The sequence below is a fragment of the Pelodiscus sinensis genome, unplaced genomic scaffold, assembly GCF_049634645.1.
Source record: "Pelodiscus sinensis isolate JC-2024 unplaced genomic scaffold, ASM4963464v1 ctg53, whole genome shotgun sequence".
In the NCBI taxonomy this organism is placed as follows: Eukaryota; Metazoa; Chordata; order Testudines; family Trionychidae; genus Pelodiscus; species Pelodiscus sinensis.
In genome coordinates this window covers 335,972-363,153 of record NW_027465900.1, presented here as the reverse complement: position 1 = coordinate 363,153, position 27,182 = coordinate 335,972, and the positions used below count along the sequence as shown (strand labels likewise).

The window sequence follows — 27,182 nt, the reverse complement described above, 5'->3', positions numbered from 1 at the left end:
AATGACATAGACGGTGGTCGGAAAGAACCCGTTAAAAGTTGCAACGCATGCAAGGGTGACACCTCTTAACAAAATAAAATCTCACTAATCTCTTAGCACGTTTGCTTGTTCAAGACGCTGGGGAGCCCATGATCGATTACGCAGGTGGGCATATCGAACACTTGGATAAACACACGTGCTGGTGTAGGAACAAATAAAATCCACAAAACTGAATCAGCCGGGGGCAACCCCGGCCCAAGGCAGCACCCATCTGTTCAAGTTGGGACTCGGTCTGAAGTCAGGGGCGGTGGAGGCTACTCACCACCGTGAGGAGGGGGTAAGTATCGTACCGGCTTCGCACCCACTGTCTCTACAGAAAAGGTACAATCAAGCCACGTACATTCCTTCTCACAGTGCCGTGCTGGCAGAAGCGGAACCTTTCTTCCTCCTCAAACATGGTCCCTGAGACAGGGAGGCATTTTTCATCATCTAATAAACAGGCTTTAATGAGATTTCTGTAGCCTCAGGTGCAGATAATCAGATGAGGCTGCTGAGCTGACACCTCCACATTGAATTTGACCACCACTCCGTCACAGGGTTCCCTCGCCCAGCAGAAGTTCATTTCAGCAGATTGTGTTATTTACAAGGCTGTCGCTGCACTCAGTCCATCAAATCTAAATGGCTCGATGCCATCTCTCCCCCCGAGATGGACAGAGCGCTTTCCCTAAGTCATAGCTAGATGTTCAAGTTCCGTAAAATATCAGATCAGACCGATTATTGTTTAATGAGAGAATCACACGCCATATCGTGGCATCACCATTCATGAAACACATACAAAACATAGTGCCGTAACCACACTGATACTACCCTGTTTTCAAGTGTCTGAATTCAGTCTGAAGGTAGGGAGGTGCAGTGGGTTCTTGAGTGGACTAGGGGACACGGCATTTGCTTAGGGAGTGCAGGGTTGGGGGCTTGTTTTAGTTTACCTTAACTTTGAGACCGAAAAAACCTAGCATGCATCCTCTCATCTACATAGCAGCTACAACAGCCACAGGCATTTCTCTCTTATAAGCCACATGGGAGCTATATAAAACACCATCCTATAGGCTCACTTTAAATGCTTATCCCCAAAGAAAAACAACAGTAAGAGAACCAAAACAGAAGCGGGCCTCCGTTGCTGATCCTGCATTCTCCACCAGAACTGCCGGTAGAAAGTTTGCACTTACAATAATTTTGCTTGCAACTCAGAATTATTTCAGTACATGTGGGGATAAGGTGCCCAAATTAGCACATGAACAAATGATTTTGGGGTGCAAAATTGCCAATTGATGGTGCATCAGAGGAGGCTTGCTTCCAAACACCTGGCCCAGGAATTCAGGATCAAAAGTGGTACATTTTATTAAAAATAATCATGAAATAGCCTATTTTAATTGAAATATTTCAATTATTTTTACATAATACAGATGTTTAAAATCAAAACATTTTGTTAGGGCTGTCAAATGATTAAAGCATTAATCACGATTAATCATGAGATTTAAAAAGTCATTGGGATTCATCAGAGTTTTAATTGCACTGTTACGCAACCATAACTTACCAATTTAAATGTATCATCAATATTTTGGGATATTTTTGTACATTTTCAAATATATTGATTTCCATTACACTGCGGAATACAAAGTGCAGAGTGCTCCCTCTATAGTATTACTTTTATTACCGGCACAGCTATAGCTTGCAACGCCAGCTCCAACAGTGTCATGCAAACACCAGAGTTCGCTTTCAGGTGCCACTGTAAATAAGAAGCAGGCAACGTTCTCTCCCATGAACATGAACAAATTTGTTTGTCCGAGTGACTGGCTGAACAAGAAGCAGGGCTAAATGGACGAGCAGGCTCTACTGTTTTACATCGGTTTGTTTTTGAGAGCAATCATGCAAAACATCTGAATTTGTAAATTGCACTGTCCCGATAAAGAGCTCACACTACAGTATGTGCAGTAGGTGAATTGAAAAATAGGATTTATTTTATCTTTTTTTCCTTAAATACATCAGAACAGCCATGCCAGGTGAGAATAAAGGTCCCTTTAGCCCAGTAACCATCTGCCCACAATAGCCAACGCCAGATGCCCCAGAGGGAGAGAACAGACCATCATGTGATCCCTCCCGTCGCCCATTCCCAGCTTCTGACAATCAGAGGCCATGGGGACCCTCCCTGCCCAACAGCCATCGCTGGACCTGACATCCGTGAATGTATCTAGCTCTTTTTTGAACCCTGAAAAGTTTCCAACATTTTCATTTTACATTTAAAAAAGGTGATTTTTCATGGAGAAAAGGTTTGACTGAGAAAATGTTACCAGCTCTATTCATGAAGAAGTATGGTACAGAGGCTACAAACAGCAAATAGTGCAGAAGTGAATTACTGCAGTAGAGGATGAGCCATGCACGTAGGATGAAATTCACCCCAGTGCACAGTACAAGGACTCAGAACTGTTTAATTCCCACTTAAATATTATTTTGAAGACTTCAGTAACACTTAAATGTTACACAGGCTGTTTCAAGCCCAGTCGCACACACAATGACCTTTCCCCAGTGAGGAATTTTGGTTCAAAACCAAAATATTTCTTTGAAAGGTAAATCACTATTTTCCTTAAAATGCATCAGCTGTATATCGATCTCCATGATGTCCACATTGCATGCGCTGTGTATGTAATAAAGATACACACAGCATGTACAATGAGGACCGCATAGAGACAGGTTCACAGAGGTGGAGCAGCAGTATCAAAGGAAGAAACGCAGTCTGTGGTCCAGATTAGGCTTGGGTTTTGAACTGGCCATTACTGAAATAGGAATTCCTCTCACTGAAGACCAAAAACAGCGTTGATGATTAAAATGCATCAGAGAAAACCATTAATTTATCAAGTTTCAAATTCAAAACTGAATAGAGTCTATACAAAGACTTTTAAAAAGATGCATGTGAAATAATATATTGACAATGCCAATCAAAGTGATAACAGTCTAGGAATGTGCACGTTACAAGTGCTCAGGGCACTTAACAATGCTCCTGGGGAGCACGGCTTTTGTTTTAAAGACAGCTTTACTCACATTTTTAACACTTGTTCTACTACATAGGTTTCCTAAAATTACATTGTATTGATAATTGCAGAGAACACTCAGTAAAACATGAGACATGTCTCCCAGTTATGTCAAACTGAAATTGAAAATGTTTTTTAAACCCCACAGAACCCAGCTAGAAATGTATTTGCACAACATGGTGCCATAAACTTCCCCAATTAAAACCCAGAGAGTTCACATATCTACTGACGTTAGCCATTCCGACTGTAAAACCCCACAGTAGCACCCCTCTGGAGATTCCAGAAACCTCCCGCAGGTCACGAAAGCGCGATCCATCAATAACAGACATCAAAAGGAAAGACTAATATCCAAATAGGATAATCAACAAATGCAGCAACTGTGAGACAAATACGTTTCCTTTTGTTTTGTGCGTTTTCCCTCAGGGCATGCCGGCTTCCTCACAGCCTTCTAAGAACAATGCAGTCTGCTGCACAACCCACATCTGGTGACATCTAGGCTATTTCCAACCTAAGGGTGGGGAAGGTGCTTTCTGAAAGAAAGACCCCTCCCCGAGAATGCCTTGCCAACAGCTCCCTCCCGCGTAGTCTGAGGGCTGCCCACTCAGGGAGTGCCTCTTCAGATCTTCCCCAAGCACGGCACGGAGGAAAAAGCACATAAGTCACCCCCCCAGAAATATTGATACTGGCTCAAAAAAATCACAAGATTTTCAAAACCAGCAAGGGGGTTCCTTTCATCTGCTCACTGGCTTGAGCCTCAGGGCTCAATTTTTCAAATTCTTCTCCATAATCAGGAGAGCCAGAGATTTACGGTTTCAAAAATGAAAAGTGAGATTGGCCGGTAAGTGCCTGAGTCCAGAAGCAGGGGCTTTACGGGAAATACAAAATCCTGGAAGACTCGTGCTCCCGTTGCGGAGTTGGTAACATGGAAGCAGTCGCACGCAAGCAGACTCTGAGCCATCTGGTCTCAGTCTAGAAGCCATGGAGTTCTCAAGGGGTGGACAGTAGTTTAGGCTTCTCTGGTTTGAATAGCTCTGTGCAGATGCCGCAATAACCACGGGAAGAGAAAACCACCAGTAGGCTCAGAAAGTTGTCCTCTCTCAGCACTTGCTTTAGAAGAAGGCTGCCTTCCTCTTTCATTCCCTCGCCGGCTCACGGAGTTACGAACGCTCCATCCTCTGCAAGAGAGAGAGGTTTGGAATGGAATTCAGTGTCACTTGATGGCATCATTGACCGGAGGAGGATGGGCCATCACCCCAAGACCCAGCTGGCCTCGCCAGACAAGCAGAGGGCTGGGAACACAAACACCCTCAGTATTAGACCCGCACCTGGCGGTGAAAACAACGCATACGTTGCGTTGTCACATGTACATGTTCTCTGGGTAAGCCTTGGGTCATGACAATAGGAAAGGGGTAAAATTGTGTCTCCATTTTAGAGAGGGCAAACTTGAGACACAGAAGGGCTGATTTCCACAGCCGGAACACACGCAACGTCCTTCATGCCTGTACAGAGTCTACGTCAGTCTCTCCCGAGTGCGAAGACAGCAGTTTACAGCCACTCTACCAGGTGTAACTGGGCAGCTGTGCTAAGGCTGGTCAAGTGATTGCCTGAAAAGTCGGGGGGAAAAGTATTAAAATCTTCCTTTAGAATCACCCTGAATTCTGAATGCAGATTGGGAGTTCCAAACACTCACATACAGCAATGCAGAAACAGGGAGGGGGCTGTAACATTGTCTACTGTGGATTTAATCATTTTGTCTCAACACCACCCTACCGCACAACTCCACAGGGCTGGGGGCTAGCCACTCCCACCAGGCCTACACACGTGTAACAGGGAGCACCCCATGGGGCTGTTCTCCAGCAAGCCAGCCACCAGCTCTGTGAAGCTCGGAGACCGGGGAGCCGAGGCCAGGCCGCCGATGGGGAGGAGATGGGACAAAGGTCAGTTTCCTCCAGGCTCGGTACGTCACAGGCCCTGGGCCCTTTCCACCACATTGCGCACTCTGCGCAGCTTTGAGGGCTGAGTGGGGGCCGGCGTCCTGCTCCACGCGGCACTGAGGGCTGGCAGACCCCTGACCCTGGCCCCGCCCCCTCCGCTCAAAGCCCCACCCCTTCCGGGGGCATGGAGCCAGGCTCCCACGCCTTGCCCGGGGACCCTGTCGGCCCGCCTGGTGGAAGCTGGCGTTTTCTGTTCATCTCACCGCAATAGCACGGGCTATTTCACAGCCGCAGGAACTGGCTGGAAGCTACAAAAATCTGCCTGCCTGCTTGCCTGAGGGCCACATGAGATCTTCCTGTTCTACACTGAGCATCCCTCAATGCTGCCCAGAACGACGCCGCATGGTGCAGAAGAGGCCACCTGCTGCCAGCTAACTATACGTGCCCTTAAGACGCTGAACATGAAAGCCTGCTGGAGCACGGCCCCAGGAAGGGATAGGAGGGAGCTGACTGCTGCGAACAGGCCCCAGGAGCCATCCACGTGGACGTCACAGCACCCGCAGTGCATACGGCGCTGTCTGAATGCCATGGTGGAGACAGGGAGTTCAGGAAAGCGCTCTGAAATTCGAGGCACCAGAGGTTTGGGCGGAGAGGGAGAGATGACCAGTCAAGACTTCAAAGTCCCGCGACTCAGATATTCGTTACAGCAAGGGGTTAACCCTCGTCCTCTTACGAAGCAGCGCCGCAGCCCCAGATACATGCTGCAGCCACAGTCCTAGCTGCAGAAATCAAACCCCCTCTCCCCAGACAGTAGGCACCCTGATCCTGTTTATCGGCACCCGCTAATTCAGCAGCATCCTTCTGTCGGATTCGCTTTTCCTTCAGTGGCCTCGGACCTTGCCGGGTTCCGCTGGCAGCAGAGTAATGTACCCCAGCAATAATTTATAAACAAAAGGGGAAATCCGAGTAAACTGCCTGGTTATCTATCGTGCAATTTATGATCTTCGCCCACAGAGCAGGAGTTTCTATCTCCTTTTTCTTAACTCACAGCCTCCTCCTATGGCAAGCGGGGTACGCTCCTAGCTCATATTAATCGTTATGAGGGAGCAATGAACAGCAGTACAGACTAATGCAGTACAGACTAATGCATGCAGATAAAAAGCCCTGGGCAGCACATCCCAAGATGCTTTCCAGAAAGATGGCTCATGGCAAGAGCCGCGTGCTGCCGGCAAACTACGCACGCCATTATCACGTATAACACGAAAGCCTCCTGGAGCATGGCCCCAGGAGGGGCCAAGACGTCGCTCACCCATTCCAGTGACTTCTGACCCCAGCATAAAGACGTCTGTACTTGGCATTCATTCATTCACTCTGCAACGCTCTGTCCTGTGCTGGTGCCCATAATTCAAGACAGAAGCGACTGTCTGGGAAGGAGTACGGCAGAAAGGGATCTAGGGATTATAGTGGACCACAAGTTGAATAGGAGTCAGCAGTGTGATGCTGTTGCAAACAAAGCCAACATGATTCTGGCCTGCATTAACAGGAGTGTTGTGAGCAAGACACGAGAAGTCATTCTTCCGCTCTACTCTGCGCTGGTTAGGCCTCAGCTCGAATATTGGGTCCAGTTCTGGGCACCACATTTCAAGAAAGATGTGGAGAAATTGGAGAGGGTCCAGAGAAGAGCAACAAGAATGATGAAAGGTCGAGAGAACATGACCTATGAGGGAAGGCTGAAAGAACTGGGCTTGTTTAGTTTAGAAAAGAGAAGCTTGAGGGGGGACATGAGAGCCGTTTTCAGGTATCTAAAAGGGTGTCATAAGGAGGAGGGAGAAAACATGTTCATCTTGGCCTCTGAGGATAGAACAAGAAGCAATGGGCTTCAACTGCAGCAAGGGAGGTTTAGGTTGGACATTAGGAAAAAGTTCCTGCCTGTCAGGGTGGTGAAACACTGGAATGAATTGCCCAGGGGGGTTGTGGAATCCCCATCTCTGGAGAGATTTAAGAGTAGGTTAGATAAATGTCTATCAGGGATGATCTAGACAGCGCTGGGTCCTGCCATGGGGGCAGGAGACTGAACTCGTTGACCTCTTGAGGTCCCTTCCAGTCCTAGTGTTCTATGATTCTATGAAAACGTGCCAAGAGGCATGGTGGATTCTTCCTTACTGAACATTTTAAAATAAAAGGCGCCTGAGTGCTATTTTGAAAGCTATTTTCTAGTGCAACCGCAGCTCTTTGACGGGGAGCAGGGTTTAACTCAGGGAGCCCTCTGGCCCAGGTCCTGCAGGAGCTCAGACTGTACAACCACAGTGGCCTCTTCTGCCCTTAAACCCTAGGAAGTCTCCTGTAAACCTTTCCCAAAGGAGGAGGCTAGAGCGTCCTCCGAGCACATTTCAAATCAACTAACACCCTGGGATTTTGGAAAATCAGAAGCGAAGGCAGAGTCTGCTCAACTGTAGTTTTAATTTAGCGGTTAGAATAATTGGGAGATTTCACTACTCACTGCACTCATTGTTCCTGCCACGAAAGTTGCTATGGCAGCTTAAAATACAATACAACCCTCTCGGTGAGCCAGGCGGACTCCAAAATACAATTCTTCCTCCTCCCTCACTTTAATTGATTAAACATGCCTGTGGGTTAAACCCTTCATTTGGCACTCAATGCAGGTTTGTCCTGAGCCAATGCCAAGTAAAGTCGGCAGGATTTGGCCTAATTACAGAGCCATGAGAACGATTTGGGCTTTGTAGGGGAGTCTACTAGGGTATGTCTACACTACAAAGGTAATTCGAACTAACAGATGTTAGTTCGAATTAACTTTGATAGGCGCTACACTAGCGCTCCGCTAGTTCGAACTTAATTCAAACTAGCAGAGCGCTTAGTTCAAACTAGGTAAACCTCATTCCACGAGGACTAACTAATTCGAACTAAGTTAGTTTGAATTAGCGCTGTAGTGTAGACGTACCCCTAGAGTTATAGTCCAGTCTCAAATAGACGTTGGGTTCTAAAAACAATCAGGTTTGTTAACATTCTTCTCTGTGCTAGGTACCTCCTCGACACCTCTTTGAAAACTGTACTGTCCCAAACACCCTGGAAGGCACAAAGTCCGGAGACTTTCTTGGCTACAAGGGCGCCCTGTTGACTCACATCCAGCTTCTCATCCACTGGAATCCCCAGGGCCTTTTCTGCCAAACTGCTACCTAGCCGGTCAGTCCCCAGCCTGTACCAATGCTTGGGATTCTTCTGTCCTAAGTACAAGACTCTGCACTTGTCCCTGCTGAATCTCATCAGATTTCTTTTGGCCCAATTCTCTAATCTGTCTAGGTCACTCTGGACCCGATCCCTGCCCTCCAGTGTATTTACCTCCCCACAGCTTAGCGTCATCCACAAACTTGCGGAGGGTGCAATCCATCCCCTCCAAGCCGTACTTCCTTAGAGAATATCGACTATGAGCTGCAAATGTGCCCCTTGAGAACAGAGAAGTGCCCGAATTAGGCCAGAGCCCTGGAGCATCCAGCTCAGTACCCTGGCTTCCAACAGTGGCCAGTGTCAGATGCTTCAGAGGTAACAAAAAGAAAAGGCAATTAGCGAGTGATCCATCCACTGCTGTCCAGTCACAATTTCTGGCAGTCGGAAATTTACAGCTATCCAGAGCATGGGGATTCATCCTTGATTATCTTGACGAATAGCCATTGAGGGATCTATCCTCCAGCCCCTTAGCTAGTTCATTTTTGAGCACATGGCAATGAGTTCCACAGGTTGACTATCCATTGCGTGCAGAAGCCCTTCCTTTTGTTTTTTTTAAACCTGCTCCCTCCTTGTATCACACTTTTAGGGTATGTCTCCACTGCCACCCTAGTTCGAACTAGGGTGGCTAATGTAGTCATTCAAACTTGCAAATGAAGCCCGGGATTAAAATATCCCAGGCTTTATTTGCATGTTCCCGGGTGCCGCCATTTTTAAATGGCCCGTAGTTCGAACTACCTACCCGTGGCTACACGCGGCACGGGCTAGGTAGTTCGAATTAAAGCTCCTAATTCGAACTACCGTTACTCCTCCTGCAATGATATTTAAATCCCAGGCTTCGTTTGCAAATTCGAATGACTACATTAGCCACCCTGGTTCAAACTAGGGTGGCAGTGTAGACATGCCCTTAGGTACTTGAAAGCTGTTCTAGCCCCTCTCAGTATTCTCTTTTCCAGACTAAACTTAGTTCCTTCTGCCTTCCCTCACAGCTCATGTTTTCCAGGACTTTATTTATTTTTGCTGTTCTTCTCTGGACCTTCTCCAATTTCTCTCCACCATTCCTGAAAAGCAGTGCGCAGAACTGGACACAATACTCCAACAGAGGCCTAATCAGCGCAGAGTAGAGCGGAAGTGCGTTACTCACAACACACCTGTTAATGCATCCCAGAATCACGTTTGCTTTTTTTGCAGCACTGTTGACTCATATTTAACTTGTGGTCCACTATGACCTCTAGATCCCTTTCTTCCGTACTCCTTCCTAGACAGTTGCTTCCCAGTCTGTGTGTGTGTGTGTGTGTGTGTGTGTGTGTGACAGCGCGTTGGGGTTCCCCCGTCTCCTGCACCCCCACAGTGGCACGAACAGACTCCACCAGCCAGTAGAACAGAGGGAGTTTATTGCTTCTCCAGGATGCAGCACAGCACAGATGTAATCTGGTTACAGGGCAGGCCTAGGATGCCTCAGCCCCCCTTGAGATGGGGGAGACTGGGCCCCTAAATTCCAGCCCCTTCCCTAGGCTGTCTCCTCCATGCTCCCAGACAGAAACTAACAAACCGTCCCTTCCAGCCCTGCCCCCCAGCCAGGGCGGCATTCCACCTTCCTTTGTTCCTCTCCCTGGGGGGTAACCGGTCGGACAGGCACCTCCCTGTCCCATCAGCTACTCTGCTGGGCCCAGGTACAGGCAGCAGCCAGTGGGGGTCACCCACAGCCCCAGCCTAGCAACCAGCAAGGTACCCACGCCACGTCACAGTGTGAAACGGATTGTTCCTTCCTAAGTGGGGTACTCATCATTTGTCCTTGTGACGGGGCGGTGCTGCCCCGCACTGAAGCCCAAGGAGCTCCCCTGGCCCAGCTGGCCGAATGGGTCCCACCCCCGGGGCCTTGCTGGGCATGCTCGAGAGTTAGGGCAGAGATAAAAGCCCAGACAGGCAAGCAGTCAGGAAAAATAGCTGGAGGGGCAGGAGCTCAGGGAGGAGCTCCTGAGCTGCCCCAGCCACCCCAGGAGCCATGCCCACCACCGCAGCCGCCCAGGAGCAGGGCCCATAGCCCCAGACGTCTCAGGAGTAGCCCCAGCCGCAGCCTCAGCAACAGTGGACCCTGCACAGCGGGGAAGAGGTAGGAAAGAGCCAGGGTGGAGGACCAGGCAGTGAACACTTCCGCTGCCATCAGGGCCCTGGGCTGGGACCCGGTGGAGCGGGAGGGCCTGGGTCCCCCTCCTTCCCAACCCCACCCCACCCCAAACCAGCCTCCAGGACTTTGAGAGGGGCTCACCCCGGGAGTAGGCCAGGGAGAGGGCTGAGAGCTCCTGGACTAGGCCCGAGGGCCGTATTTCCCCTGAGCAAGGGGCATTGACTCTTGGGACTAGGTCGGGGGGCGTATTTTCCCCCGGTGGGGGCGCATCTGCTCTAGAACCAGGCCTCACCCCCCGACAGTCCTTATTAAACTTCATCCTGTTGACCTCAGACCATTTCTCCAGTTTGTCCAGATCATTTTGAATTCTGACCCTTCCTCCAAAGCTCTCGCCACCCCTCCCAGCTTGGGATCATCTGCAAATGTTATAAGTGTATTCTCTACGCCATCATCTAAATCCTTGATAAGATATTTAACCACATCTCCCACTTGCCCCTTACCCATAAGGCTTGTTATCCTACCAGAGAAAGCTACCACGTTTGACATGATTAGTTCTTTACAAATCCATGCTGTTACTTCTCACCTATCGTCTATGGATTCCTTAATGACTTGCTCCATGCTGTCCCATGTCACAGAAGTGAAGCTGACTGGTCTGTAGTTTCCTGGGTTGTCCTTGTTTCCCTTTTTACGGATGGGCACTAGCTTTGCCCATTTCCAGTCTTCTGGAATCTCTCCCAACTTCCATGACATTTCAAAGATGCTCAAGCCCTCCTGGCAACACCAGATTTTCAACCAAGTATTCATCTCCAGGGTGCATCTGTCTCTGCCTGGGCCTCTGCCCTGCACTAGAGAACTGAAGAGAACACTATCTGTGCTCTGAAATCCTTCGCCCACATTCCCAAGGCTCTGTGGTCACTTTTGACCTGCTGAGGGTCGTATCTCACACGATCACCAGTGCCCACATGGATGAGCAGCATGGGATAGTAGACAGGGCTGCATGATCCATGACAATCCTTCTGCAACCTCTTGGATACAGGCCCCTCTCAGGCACCATGCTCCTGGGATGTTGTGTCAGGCCTCCATCCCCTTCAGAAGAGTGTCTAGCCATTACTACCCCCCTCTGTTTCCTCCTGGGAGTGGTATCTGCAGACATCCCAGCCTTGTGGGACGCGGCTTCTCCACCCCCACCTCGGGGAGAGATTCCTCATCTCTCATTGCCAGGATGTCATGATGGTTCTCTATCCCCATGGCAGGGGGTTGGAAGTAGGGGTGGAGCACTGCCAGGGGTAACATAGGGCCCATGTCCTCCTGTGATAGAGCCATCTCCTCCTTCCCCTGGTGGTACGCCAGCAGTGCACCACAGCTGGATAGCTTCCTCAGCCTTGGACGTCTCCCCATGAATATTTTCAAGGAATTCCTCATGGGCACAGATGTTCCTCTGCTTGGCCACCTCCTCCTGTAGCTCTCCTGCCTGTTTCCTGAGAGATTTCGGCAGCTGGCACCTTACACACTGGATGGTTCCCCAGCCACAGTATCTGAAGGAGCACACCCGGGGGTGTGTACAGGCATCCATGGTCAGGTGAATACCTCTGGATACAGGTACAGGTGGAGGAAAATCAAGCAGTGTTGGCACAGATCATACAGCCTACAAAATCCCTCAAAACCCCTTGTTTGCAGGCCCCTCTTCACACCTGGATTTTGTTTTGAAGATGGTTGCGCAGAGCTGCACACAGTACTCACGGTGTGATTTTATATAGTGGCATTATGATCGTTTCTGTGTTTTATACCTTTCCTAAGGAGTCTGGGAGCCTGTTTGCCTTTCTGACCCCTGCAGCACGTTCAGTGGATGTCTTCAGAGAGCTCTCCACAATGACCCCAGGAGCTCTCTCTTCACATAGTTGCTATTGTTTCCCAAAGTGCATATTTTTGTATTCGTCAACACTTTCCTGCCCATTCCCCCAGTTTTGTGCGATCCCTTTGTAACTCTTCACATTCAGCTTTGAACCTAACGATCTTGAGTTAAGTTTCTATCGTATGCAAATGTTGCTGTGTAGCCCTTTTTCCAGACTGTTTACGAATATGTTAAACAGCACTGGTGCCAGTACAGACTCCTGACGGACAATGTCTTTGTCTTTTTCCACCGCGAAAACTGACCATGTATTCCTATCCTTTGTTTCCTTCTTTTAGCCAGTACTGATCCATCAAAAGACAGTTCATCTTATCCCAGGACTGCTTAATGATGCACAGGAAGATACAATATTCTCCCTTGCTCACTTTCCACCTAAAAAGACTGAAATTTGTGCTGAATGAAGGAGTGCATAATTACCCCAATATATTTTCTATATTAATATGATAATGAGTGCTAGTCAGTGTTCTCTAATACATTTGAATGAACAATTGACTATTAGGAATATGAGTATTAAATGCCAGAAACGCACTCAGAATCTTTAAATATTTCAAATAGTTAAGTTATAACACTAAATTATTAAAGTCCTCATAAAGTCTCAGATCAGAGTCACGTCAATGGCTAATGTTTGTTGCACTGTTATCACATGGAATAGAAACTTCGGAAAGAACACATGGACTCGGCTGTAGTTTGAGAAGCCATTAACCTGGAGTCATTTTCTTGTATTTTCCAAACCCACCTGTAGCCATGAGAAGGGACCAGTCACGGTCTGCATTGTGCCCGTCTCCTGCAAAAGCCATTCCCACACAGTTTGTGCATTGCACATGCAGCTACTGATCCTGCGAAAGATGCAGCATTCTGCACTTCCCTGCTCATGAGCACTTTCACGCGTAGAGACACCACGGGGTTCTTCTCGTAATCATTCAACTATCTTCATTTACGGGGCAAACTCCCAACACAGGGGAGGTCAAATAGCTGGGTACCCGTTTACTTACCCCCCTCCCATACCAACAGCACCCCGACGAGCCCTTTCCATCTCCAAAGGCTGCCAGCGCCGTTCTACAGAGCGAACCCTGGTGCGTGGGCGTGGCTTCAACATGCTCACCGCACTGCAGCACGTGAACAGCCAGCGCCAAGACGTCCCAGCAGGCCCCTGGACTGGGCACCGGAAGTCAGTGAACAGACCCTGGGGAATTACAAGTCTGATCTGTAGACAAGCCATGCTGGGCGGTTGCCCAGAGTCGCCTCTTGGGAGAACGGATGAGGAAAATGTTACCAGCAGAAGTGTGAGCTGGCATTGTCCCATGAGTCAGAGATCGATCCCAAAGGACATCTCCGACGCAAGTCCCCTCCAACACAGGAATGTCCTCGGCCCCCGCCCACCTCCTGGAGCTCAGCTCCATCTCCACGGAGCCGGCCTGGGGCTCTGATTTCAGAAAGACGTTCACCTCAGCTCCTGCTGCACCCAACCCTGCCCAGACCTCTCAGTCCCACCTCGCCCCCCTGGTGCCATCCCGCCTTCTCCCTCCTTTGATCCCTACAGCGAGGGCTGGGGACTGAAATGCCAGGCTGCAGGGAAAGGTCGGGGGTGGCTCTGGCCCCTCTCAGAAGGGCGGAGCCTCTGGCAGAAGGGGTGGAGCTGTACCCAGCCAGCCCCTCTGCGCCGTCTACACCACGCCCCCCAGGGCTCAAGTGGCCATTCAGAGGCTCCGGAGTGACGGTTCTGGTAGCAGCGGCAGCAGCTGGGACCCCTGGGTCCTCTCCAGTCACCAGGCCATGGGGCAGCTGCCCCCTTTGGCCTCCCCCTCGCCCATTGGTGGCCCTGCCTGGGAGCCCAGTTTTGCCTTGTCTCATGTTTCAGAGCCTTTTTCAGGGACCGAGGCCTGGAGACTTTCCTTAGGGGCTCTCCAAAGGCACAGTTCCCTCTCTCTTTGCAGGACGACGTCCATCCGCATTCTCAATGGAGCCAAGTGACCTGTTCCAGGCCATGCATTTCTGTAGCACCAAGGCGTGAGCCCTGCCCCCTCAGCCGCCTCTCAGCAGCTCAGGGCCTGCCAATTGGCAAGACCTCTAGTGCCTCCCCAGTTCCAGCCTGATTTGCTTCGGGCTCTGTCCTTTCACGAGAGAGGCACCGTACGAAGCACGACTGGGGACTCCCAAGAAAGCCTCCCCAAAGCTGGGCATTCAGCTTAGTCAGTGTACGTCACAAACCACGGCTTCTTGGTATTTAATAACCCAAGGTCACTAGCAGCCTGAACGTTACATTTCAACCTTTACTAACAGGGACGAGAGAACCTCAAAAATAGTAATCATTCTGCCTTGGAATTTGCAGTTAGGGGCAGGAAATCTTGGACCAACAGGATTTCTCACAAGATTTTCGGCACTTGTGTTCCCAGGCCTTGTTGGACATTCCAGGAGTCTAGCTGTCTCGCGATTACAGTCCTTTATTGGAACGAAAAAGGAGAGAAACTCCCTTCTAATTTCATGACATCAATAAATACCAACTAGAATTCAATTCTAAAAATGGGCAAAAGTTCAAAAAATGGGCGGACAACCCCAGTTCTCTGATTTCTAGGGTCCTCCCACTCCGAACAGTTCCGTGAGCCTCGCAGAATAGTTGTGTATCTGCAAGGAAAGCAGAGTGAAAGATTCACAAACCGGTTCGGCAGACAAAATGAGCCATTCTTTTGGATGGTGGAACGCCCTGGAGACCGCGTTCCCTCGGACACATCCTTCCTGCCAAGTCGCTCAGTGACATTTGTGGAATGTCTGTGGGAAGCAACCAAAAAGAGCCGGCACAGCTCCATGAAGACTGTTTGCTTTCCTCTCACAAACACTCAGACTCCAGGGGAGGTCAACTCCTGAAATCGCATGTGGCAGTACTGACCAAGAGTCGTTCCCATCAAACCTCGGCGCAGGTCAGAGGGGACAGGTGTTTGCAGCACAAAGTGCCGGCGCAGTTTCTTCTCCCGTCAATGTTATAGGCACAGAGGTCACGGACTGGACGGGAAGGACATTTGCACTTGAAGCAGGTCCCTATAGGTCAGGGCTGAGCATTCTGGTCAGGTAGGTACCGTCAAAGATGTAATGGCTCGCCCAAAAACGAAAAGCAAATGCAGTTGCTGTAACTAGATAAATGGCCTTTAAGCCATCACCTTCCAGCCTCTTGCTGTTTGCCAGTGTTCTACTCGGGATATTTATACAGCATGAAAGGAGCACAATAGCTGACGCTGTGGAGCCCCTCCTGGGTCACAACTCCAACAGATGGCAAAAGCATGTACAAATCTTCATTTCTTGCACAGGAGAGCTTTGGCATCTGCTTTCTTCGTGCCATGCAAGAGGACTGAGGAGCGGAGGAAGAATCCGAGCACAGACGACAGCGCAGGCATTTAGGGCGTGACGGGGCCCAAGCCGGGTGGCCGGGGCCAAGAGAATGGTTTGCTGGTTTGGTTAGGAAAACAGCGGCCCCAGCACTTTACCTCTGACGGGCTAGCAGAAAACCCCTCTGGCAGTGAAGGGTTCACTGTGGCGCCAGCAGGTTCCTGATTCTCCCCGTTTTCTCCTGCACCCTCATCCTTCTCTTCCCCTTGCTCTGCCCTTCACCACCTCACTCCAGCAGCATTCCCACCCACCACGCCCCGGCCAGGGCGCCGGGACAGGGAGTGCAGGGCCTCCCACTTCTTACCAGCCATAAGGGTGAGCAATGGGTAGGATTGGCAGCACATTTTGCCAGGCCCCAGGCAATGGGGGGAGGGGGAAAACACTCAGCATCAGGCCTCCTGGAAGGGGCGTGGCTTGGGGCAGCCAGCCCTCAGCGCCCCCCAGACCATGCCACGCCTCCTCCAGCCAGTCCCCCAGTGCCCCCCAGACCATACCTCCTCCAGCCAGCCCCCCAGTGCCCCCCAGACCATACCACCTCCAGCCAGCCCCCCAGTGCCCCCCAGACCATGCCTCCTCCAGCCAGGCCCCCAGTGCTCCCCAGACCATACCACCTCCAGCCAGCCCCCCAGTGCCCCCCAGACCATGCCACGCCTCCTCCAGCCAGCCCCCCAGTGCCCCCCAGACCATACCTCCTCCAGCCAGCCCCCCAGTGCTCCCCAGACCATACCACCTCCAGCCAGCCCCCCAGTGCTCCCCAGACCATACCTCCTCCAGCCAGCCCCCCAGTGCTCCCCAGACCATACCTCCTCCAGCCAGCCCCCCAGTGCTCCCCAGACCATACCACCTCCAGCCAGCCCCCCAGTGCCCCCAGACAGCACCACACCTGCTCCAGCCAGCCCCCCAGTACCTCCCAGACCATACCTCCTCCAGCCAGCCCCCCAGTACCCCCCAGACCATACCTCCTCCAGCCAGCCCCCCAGTGCTCCCCAGACCATACCTCCTCCAGCCAGCCCCCCAGTGCCCCCCAGACCATACCTCCTCCAGCCAGCCCCCCAGTGCCCCCCAGACCATGCCTCCTCCAGCCAGCCCCCCAGTGCCCCCCAGACCATACCTCCTCCAGCCAGCCCCCCAGTGCCCCCAGACAGCACCACACCTGCTCCAGCCAGCTCCCTAGTGCCCCCCAGACCATGCCTCCTCCAGCCAGCCCCCCAGTACCCCCCAGACCATACCTCCTCCAGCCAGCCCCCCAGTGCCCCCAGACAGCACCACATCTGCTCCAGCCAGCTCCCTAATGCCCCCCCAGACAGTGCCATGCCTCCTCCAGCCAGCCCTCAGCACCCCCCAGACCATACCTCCTCCAGCCAGCCCCCTGGTGCCCCCCAGACTGTGCCACGCCTCCTCCAGCCAGCTCCCCGGTGCCCCCCAGACCGTGCCATGCCTCCTCCAGCCAGCCCCCCGGTGCCCCCCAGACCGTGCCATGCCTCCTCCATCCAGCCCCCTAGTACCCCCCAGACCATGCCTCCTCCAGCCAGCCCCCCGGTGCCCCCCAGACCGTGCCATGCCTCCTCCAGCCAGCCCCCTAGTACCCCCCAGACCATGCCTCCTCCAGCCAGCCCCCCGGTGCCCCCCAGACCGTGCCATGCCTCCTCCAGCCAGCCCCCTAGTACCCCCCAGACCATGCCTCCTCCAGCCAGCCCCCTGGTGCCCCCCAGACTGTGCCACGCCTCCTCCAGCCAGCCCTCAGTGCTGCCCAAACCACGTCCAACGGGGCTCTGGTGGCGATTTAAAGGGCCCACTTAGCAGCAGCAGCTTGGAGCCTAAGGCCCTTTTCAAACACCAGGCCCCGGGACAATTGCCCCCTTCCCCCCCCCCCCCCCCCCCCCGTGTTGGCAGCTCTGGCAATGCAGAGGAGGCTGTGGAGGAGTGGGGGTGTCAGGGTCTTGGGAGGAAGAGGCCGTGTGGGGGCAGGGCTGGGGAGAATGGTGGCACGCAGGCAGGGGCTCAGGAATCAGTGGTGTGAGGGCGGGGTCACAGGAGAATGGGCGGGAGCTTGGGGTGAAGGGGCTGCCTTGGGGGGCGGGGCCATGATTCAGGTACCTGTGATCCTACCCCCCCTTTTTAGGGACCTTCTGCTGCCCCACCGGGTCCAGACCTCACGTCCCCCCTTGCTCTCCGTTTGTGTCCTGCTCTGCCCACCCGACAGCAAGGCCGAGGACCCTGGTGAACGCCGAAGGCCCTTGCTCCAAACCGGTGACCCTCCCCTGCAGCCAGGAGCGAGGCCTGGCCGTGTGGGCACATCCGTACTGACCAAACAGAAGCGAGGCCCATGGGAGTGGGTCCGTGCAGGGGAGTTTCTTTACGCCCGAGGCCAGAGCGCGATGTCCTACAGGAGCCCAATGGACCCCCCTTCCAAAGGTGTCCTGTCCACCCGACGCAGCACTTCTCTGAGCTTTGGCGCCATCGCTACCCAGCTTCATTCACCGCCCCTCCTCTGATGGGACCGTCACTGCTTGCCAGGCCTGGTCTCCAGGTAACTGCATCCTGCTGCCACACAGCTCAGGTCAGCCTCCTGCCTACTCTGCTCCAGGTCGGTCCGCGCAGCATTTCAAGGACAAAGGCTTTATTGCTGAAGCACAACAGGGGTGCAGCTACACCAGCCCAGGAAGCCCATCTCGACTAGAAGCCGTGCCCTGACACCCCAGGGGCTGATGGTTCTCTGGCTCTCATCCGAGCTATTCTCGGGAGGAATTCTGCACACCTGCGGCTCTGGTCAGCAGAAGCAGAGAGCAGAAGGCCAGCACGGAGTCGTCTGCCAGCGCAAGGAGCCATTTCTTTTCCATTGGCTCTTCGCAGGGGTAAGTGGCAGAGATCTGCATCGTCCCCTGCATGTTATTCCAGCTGACATGGAGACAGCAACATGCGCAGGTGACAAAGTTCCTTAAACGTCAGGGCAGGCAGGACACGGAAATGCACCGTTAAAGCACTGCGGCACTCTCCCGACAGGCTGGTGACAACAGCACTCCTTCCTTCCTAGCAACAAACCGGAGAGTTCACTTCTCAGGAGGTGACATTTGAATGCTTTGGGGACTGCTTTCCGCAGGCGGACTCCATATGTACAGACAGAATTTTGCCTCAGCAATAATTGCACCCTCCATGTCCATCTACTACAAAATATTTGCAGTTAGAATCCCACCTACCTGCTTGCTCAATTTAGACACAAATGGTGGGTCGGATTATTTATAGGTGCAAAAGGTACATACAAAAGCAGAAGCCAGGCTGAGGTATATCTTAAGACCAGACTCTAGAAAGGAAACTACAGTAAACTTCCGATAATCCGGCACCTTTAGGACCCAGGGGGTGCCGGATTATCAGATATGCCAGACTATTAGAAGGGGGGGGCTATGAGGGGTCTGGAGTGGGGTGGGAGGGGATGCCACCCCAGGCCCCTCATAGCCCCCCCCTTACGATAGTCCGGCTCTGCCCCAGGTGTCCCTGATTCAGCGGCTGCTGGTCAGTTTCAGCAGCAGCTGAATCAGGGATACCTGTAATAGAGCAGCTGGGGTGCTGCCGGGTTGGTCCCACAGCGCCGAGGGGCAGCACTATGGCACCAACCCAGCGGCACTCCTGCTGCTCTTGGGGACACCTGGGACAGAGCAGCTGGGGAGCTGCCCGGTTGGTCCTGTAGCGCCAAAGGACGGCGCTGCGGGACCAACCCGGCAGGACCCCAGCTGCTCTGCCCCAGGGGTCCCCAAGTCAGCCGCTGCTGAAACAGATCAGTGGCTGATTCCAGGAAGCCCCGGGCAGAGCAGCGGGGTCCCCAAGAGCAGCTGGGATGCTGCTGGGTTGGTCCCGCAGCCCCGAGCGGCAGCACTACGAGACCAACCCAGCAGCACCCCAGCTGCTCTGCTCCCGGCTTCCCCGATTCAGCTACTGGTCAGTTTCAGCAGCAGCTGAATGGGGGAAGCCTGTCCGGCTGCCCCAGCACTTCCGGGTTCCTGATGGTGCCGGAACATCAGGAGTCCCGGAGCATTGGATGCCGGACTAATGGAGTTTTACTGTAATAGGAGGGGACAAAAAACAAGGATCTTTTCTAAGTATTAGAACCACTGTTTGCAAGTTTTAGAAATAAATCCTGTGGCTGGAAGGAAAATATATTTAATTAGCATTAATTAGTGTCAGTGTCCTATAGTCACACGAAAGTATATGACAAATTGCCATAAAGTTTTGCTTATCTAATTGAAGTTAATAATCCTTTGTGAATGTAATCCATTAATATGAATATATTGACCTAGTCACCTATTTTAATATGGATGACAAATTTCTAAAGAAAAAAATATGTAAGCTTCCAGGCATTCTGACACTGACGTGAAAAAGCTTTTATATCAGACCTACTTTGGCACGTTCACCCAAAGGGGCTAGAACTGCAATTTCACAGAAACCAAAGCCCTACTTCCTAACTGGTTGCAGGGAGAAAGCCCCCCGGATAGATTATAATGCAGCACTGGATGGCTTCCTCGGATCTCTCGTTAGAAGTCATGATTTTTTAGGGCTTAATAATTAAAAACTACCACAGCATCTGAGAAAACATTTTTTTAAATGCTAACACAAAGCATGGCTGCAAAATTATTTCTCAACGTTTTATGGTTTCAGAAAACCTCGTACTCAATAGTCTGGAGTTAAGATGCTTGCTCCCCAGATTGTCTGTAAAGGAGCCTGTAAGTATTAACGCGCTCTCAGCCTTGCTGGCATTTTGCAAAGGATATCGATTTTGAACTAGCCAAGGTATTTCAGGAACGTCTCAGGAACGATAACTTTCCTCTCCTGGAGCCTGGAGTGCTTCTTTCAGCTACATGCAAAAGATCTCCATGGGCTAGAAGGATGCTACAGAGGAGTACTGGAATTGCCAGACTGGATCAGAGGTGAAATCCGCTGTGGCCAGTGTCCTGTTTCCGACAATGGCAAACATCAAAGGTTTCTGGAGCAGTAAGAACCACACGAGGACACCCTCATGTTGGCTCTCATCTGAATCCTTAAGAGTTACAGCTTGGGTTTAAACCTGGAAGCAGGACATTTCCCTTCCAGAAATGTTGTTCTCAATAACGGTTTTGACACAGGATATTCCGTGTGTCTATGTGTCCGATCCCTTTTTTAATACTGCTAATTTGGAGGATTCAGCAATCTGCTGTGGCAGTCAGTTCCATGGTCAAATTATACAGTGTGTGAAAGAAAAAACAGAACTATGTAGCACTTTAAAGACTAACAAGATGGTTTATTAGATGATGAGCTTTCGTGGGCCAGACCCACTTCCTCAGATCAAATAGTGGAAGAAAATAGTCACAACCATATATACCAAAGGATACAATTAAAAAAATGAACACACATGAAAAGGACAAATCACATTTCAGAACAGAAAGGGTCGGTAATTGTCTGTGAGCTAATGATATTAGAGGTGATAATTGGGGAAGCTATCTTTGTAATGGGTAAGAGAATTAGCGTCTTTATTCAAACAAGTGTAAAGTGTCGAATTTAAGCATGAAAGACAGTTCAGAGGATTCTCTTTCAAGCGCAGTCTTAAAAGGCCTTTGAAGCAGGAAAGAGTATTTCTTTTGAATCTCTCTCTTTTTAATGCCTTCTGTCCCTGTGTTATGAGACTCAGCAAACAGGAACTCCGGATTTACTTCCCTGGAACATTCATTGGTTTGTGTCCCTTTATCATGTCCTCTTGAGAAGGGATCCTGCTTTCTAAGGAGCATTTATCAGAAGACTCACAAGATGATCAGAACTTTTAAATCTGATTTTCTGAAATTCAGTGGGTACACAGGTTTTGAGCAATGCTCTCCACTAAGGAGCACGTTCTACCCCACTTACTCATGGTCAGTAGCACTTTCAAGGTTTTATCCAAAGCCCACAGAGTTAAAAGGCCTACTCACCGGGCTTTGATCTCGATCCTTACAGGTCAAGTATCCCATTGACATCAATGGGAACCCATACAGACAATGCTACTTCTAAAGTGGACGTAGACTAATGAGACAGAAACATGCTTTAAGAACTTTTTGTGAAAAACAATTGAGAAATAATTTTGAGGCTGGGGGAAGTCAGCAAACTCTCCATCTGTTAACTGCCAAATCCAAATCTCCATGCACGCAAAGACAGGAGTCCATGATTAAAGTCTTGACCATGCTCTTCGCAAGTCATTCACATCACCACATTCAGAGTGTTCCCTGACATCTACAGGGAATTCCACAACGAGGCTGCCCGCCTGCAAAAGCTAAAAACGGTGAAGGTTTTAACAGTGCCCATTCCGATTAGAGAACGCACTAGCTCCTGCAGCACTACGGAAAGAAACAAGCAAAGAACTCCAAAAACCAACTCCTTAAACTGAATCCTGCAGCCTCGCTCACACGGACGGTTGGACTGACAGGGGGCAATGGCCTCATTCATGAGTCGGAAGCATTGGAGGACTAAGCACAAGCTGAGTAATGCTTTAGCTCTGCACACTCATACGTGCACCTCCTCCTACCCAATTCAATAGCACTGCCCACACAGGCAAAATGCCAGGCACCTTAAACTGCAACACACACCCGGAACCCTGGGACCTCACAAGCACAGAACGACAGCGGCTGTCGAGTATTCTCAAGGGGAGCAAACACTTCAGGCAGATCATCCAGAAAGGTTCCCAGAGCGCGGGGGATCTGTTTAACCAATGGACATTTGGTCTCCTAAAAGGAGGACCCCTGGGGCAGGAGTAACCATTCCCTGTCAGTCCGAGCAGACAGTCTGTCTGGTATCACAGCAGGAGTCACTTTGCTGCCATTAGTACAGTTATCAGCCAGGTACCCCCAGCTCTAGACAGGTTCCAATGTCAAAAGTGCCCTCAATGCCAAAACAGCTGGTGAGTCTGATGCATCTGGATCAAGAACACTACATGCACCTTCCTCACTTCCTGTTTGGACTACAGCAGTGCGGCAACCTTGGCCTTGGAGCCGCCAGCACGCTCCAGCAGGTCCGAGTGCTGCAGTATAGCTCCTCAGTAGCACAGGTTACTGCAAGCACATCAGCCGTGACCTCTGCTACCGACCTGGCTTCCCACGGAATTCTGAGTGACGTTCCAGGTCTCAGTCTCTCTAGTCAAGTACCTTGGGCTAGCGTCCTGGAGTATCTAAAGGAGCATAAAGCTCTAGGATGAAGACCATCATCAACAGCTCCACTCCTCTGGCACAAGGGAACTCTCCACGATAATGGCAAAGCATATCCATGCAGAAGACAGAATTTTTGCAGGGGCCAGCTCAAGATTGTGGAACTAACTCCCCCAGGAACTACGGCTCATCCTAAGCCACACCTCCTCCTGCTTCACGTGCAAGGCAATAATTCTTTACCCTAGTTTCTTTAATATAAATATGTATAATTCAGCAGTTCCAGAGAAATTGCATCCAAGAGTTTTAAAAGAGCTGGCCAAGGAAATTGCTCAACAAGTCTTGGAGCACTGGGCAAGTTGTCGAAGACAACAAGAAGCCCAATAGTATTCTAAATTATAAAAGGGTAAGTGGGATGATGCAGATAATTATAGTCTTATCAGCCTTACCTCAATCACAAGATAACAGAATGGCTAATAGAGGTTCATTAATAAACTATTAAAGGACAGTAATATAATTAATGCAAATCTACATGAATTTAGGGAAAACAGATTCTATCAAACTAATCTGAGATTTTTTTCATTAAATTACAAGCTTGGCTGATAAATATGTTCATTTTAGTATAATATACTTAGTCTTCTGTAAGGTGTCTAACTTGGTCCCACACATCACCATCTTGATTAAAAACTAATACAAACTAATCTTGATTAAAAACCAATATAAAATTAATATGGCATGCATCAAATGGATACAGAATTGGCTAACTGAAACGTCTCAAGCTGAAACTAAACGGGGAATCACTGAATGCATTTCTAGAAGGGGCCTGCTGGGATTGTTTCTTAGCCGTATGCTATTGAACATTTTTATTTAATGACCTTGAAGAAAACAAAATTCATTACAAAGTTTGCAGATGATAATAGCTGGGGGAGTGGCTAATAACAAGGAAGTCAGGTCACTAAGAGAGAGCAATCTGCAGTCCTTAGTAAGTTGGGTGCTAACGTAACGCCGTCAGGCAGAACCGCACCTGGGACCTCGGGAGCTTAGTGCATGGGCCTCCAGCACTTTAACTAAAAGCCAGTGGGCGCTCAGTTAAGGCGATAGAGCAAACTCATTCTCTCTCTCGTAAGTGGTCTCAGTGCCACTCCATGGGACAAGGACCACATCCAGCAGGTGTGTGGGCTACACTAGCAAGCAATGTGTATTTTAACATTAACAGATGAAAATATGTCCATCGGGGGTGGGAGGGAAGAGTCTTATTTGCAGCACAGGGTACTCTGTGACTACTCTTAGAATACTGTGTTCAGTTCTTGTGATCACAATTTGAAGTGGATTTTGAAAAACTGAAGATGCTTCAGCGAAAAGCCATGAAAAACGATTAAAGGATTACCAAACATGGCTTAGAGCGAGAGATTGAAGGAGCTCAATCTTGTTAGTTTAACAAAGGGGCTTCATCACAGGCTAGAAATACTCACACGTGGAACAGAAATTTGATCACAGAATGTTCTTCAATACAGCAGACTGAGGTCTAACAAGATCCAGCGGCTGGAAGCTAGGCAAGAAAGAGGGTGCACATTTCTAACAGCAATGGTTGTGATGAATATGTCATGACTTGGCATCTTTACATCAGGATGGATTTTTTTTAAAACATATGCTCTAGTTCAAACAAGAATTCAAAGACTCCTAGGGTCTGTGATATTGGGAACGTCACATTAAACGATCAGCACGGTGGGTCCCTTTTGGTCTTATCTATGGCTATATTTACTGTAAGAACAAATGCCGCATCGAGACACTGCCCTGGACAGGCTGGGGGAGAGGATGAGAACACATACAAGCCAGATGTGTCAGCATACATGTAAGGCAAGACGGGAAGGGACTCAAACACTCGAATGATGACTGTAGTATAAGAAGCTGGATACGATACAAAAGAGAATATGATGACTCTGGCAGTATCAAGGTTGACCATCTCTCCATTTTGACAGACTGCCAATACAGCGCATTGATTGGTTTTAAAGACTTTCACTTACAATTTGCATTTCTGTCAGGTGTATTTTTTAGGAGGCCCATTCTCAATCAGGAAATGATTTGCAGTGTCCTGATCTCGTGGGTGATATTTGTATCTAAGGCTACGTCTAGACTACATGCTTCTTTCGAAAGAGGCTTTTTCAAAACAATCTTTCGAAAAAGCCTCTTTCGAAAGACAGCATCTAGACTGTAACCACGTCTTTCAAAAAAGCAAGCCGCTCTTTTGAAAGAGAGCACCCAGGCAGTCTGGATGCTCTCTTTCAAAAAAGCCCTGTTTGCATTCAAGAACGCCTTTTTTCTAATGAGCACTTTCAAAAGAAGGCATTCTTCCTCATAAAATGAGGTTTACCAAGGTAAAAAAAACCTGCCACATTCTCTCGATTTAATTTTGAAAGAACGCAGCAGCAGTCTAGACGCAGGGGAAGTTTTTTCAAAAAACCCTGTAGTCTAGACATATCCTAACTGTGGAAAGGACACCACTGTCCTACAGCGTTTACATTTCACACTGAATAGCTTGAAATGAGGTTTCCCAGAGCAGTCGACAAAGGCTTCCCTTGTCAACCGCAGCGCGTCCAGACTGCCCCACTGTGCCGCCAAACAGCTGATCGGCACAGTGCGGTGGCCAATTTTATGTAAATGAAGTGGTGATTATTTAAATCGCCACTTCATTTCCCTATGTCTAGTAAACTCATCTACATGGCTCCGTCAACAGAGCCATGTAAATGTCTAGACATACCCTTATAGGCTAGAAACAGCCAGCCAATAGGAACTGACCCAGGCCAATCTCTCAGGTTCTATTGTCCTGGGGGTGGGGGCAGTGAAAGCCTCTGCCCCCTGCCAGAGCTGAGATCCACATGGAGGGAGCAGCCTGCAGTTTAAAGTGATCTGGAGCCACAGCAGGCAGGGAGCCCAGCCTGCCTTGGGGGTGCTGTGGGGCTGCTGGCCAGGAGACATACCAGCCAGAGTCTGCCCTAGGCATTCCTGCCCCTCAGCATCCCAACTCCCTTCCCCAGGTCACCATGCAAACCCTCTGAACCCCCTGCCCCATGTCACAGCTCCCGCCCAGACCCTGTGCCCCTCCTACACCCCTCCCCCAGGCCAGAATCCTCTCCTGCACCCACACTCCCTCCCTAACCCTGTACCCCCAATCCTCTGGCCCAGGTCACAACCCCTCCTTCACCCAAACACTCTCTCAGACCTCACACCATCTCCTGCACTCCAGCCCCTTACCCCACGCACCCAACCTCCATCCACCTCCACAGACAAGCACGGCCCTTGACCACTTTCAGTTTAGACAGCGGGTACAAGACATGAGATCTTCATGCTGCTGTTGTGTCCAGCGTTACCAAAACGAGCCCCACGGTCACTTTGCGAGAACATCCAGGTCCTTGTAGACGCTCCACGTGTCTGTCGAGATGGCAGGATAACACAGCTTTGGACTAGGACGATTGTTTTACAAACAGAAGGAGAGAACCGTGGCTGGCAGAACCTGGCATTATCCCGCTGACCTCAACGAAGCCACGTGGCTTTGCGCCCATTGAGAATCTGGCCCTTCGCCTCCAGAAAGAGCTGAGCATCAAGTTACTCTACCGGGGGGTTGTCTGTGATGCCAGAGCATAAAGCCACTACCAATAGCCTGGTTCCAATGGATGTCGGAGGCCAGAACTGCTACTGGGCAATAGAACAGAAGCTTTGTGTTATAACACCAGAAAGGATTCCCGAACATTCACAAAAGGCTTTAAAGACCTGGCTGGGCTTTTGGCTCCAACCGCATCCCCCGACTCGGCTGGCCTTTCCTTGCCCTGCTTCAAAAACCGCAGCAGGAGGCAACCGACTTTCCTAACGTCCCAATAAAGCCCTAGCACAATCTGTCCAGGTGCTAGAGTCTGTTTCGATAGAAATTAAACTTTTCCTTCCCTGGTGTATGACCAGATCATTGCACATTATCACTCGCCAAAATCGGATGACCCGGTGATAACGTTACCAGGAATGGGCTCAAGCTTTCATTTGCTCTTTCAAACAAACCAGAGCTAGACTTTGCTTTGAGATGAAGCTGGGAAGCAGAAGTGAGGAAATATCACAGCAAAGCAGACTGTTCTCAGGACTGGGAACCGAAGATACCAGAAATATTGCAGGACAGAAGGTTCTCACGACACCTAAAACAGACCATTCTCGCGACGCCCAAGACAGACCATACTCGCGACGCCTCCAGATCAAAGAGATCGGTGTGTTTTGCACAACACTTAAGCAACTCTAAGTTTGGATCTTGTTAATTGAACCAAACAACTGAAATCTAAGCTAAGCTATTACTAAATACAATCCTCTGGCCGCTTTACATGACAGCTCATTTCCCCAGAGACAAGAACATTAGAT

The 27,182-nt window shown here is 50.3% G+C and overlaps 1 protein-coding gene across 8 annotated transcripts in view; it reads right to left on the bottom strand.

The window, feature by feature from the left end:
• LOC102462937 (5-hydroxytryptamine receptor 2A) overlaps positions 1–27,182 on the bottom strand; it is a 437,076-nt gene that overhangs the window by 247,975 nt on the left and 161,919 nt on the right. The window contains exon 4 of one of the 8 annotated variants that reach the window (XR_012899282.1): positions 2,883–4,240. The exons of 6 other annotated variants lie outside the window; for them this stretch is intronic. The gene's annotated coding sequence lies outside the window, so the exon portion shown is untranslated. Of the gene's footprint in view, positions 1–2,882; positions 4,241–24,056; positions 24,337–27,182 lie in introns of those variants that run through there. One more of the 8 variants, XR_012899283.1, reaches the window with a different exon arrangement.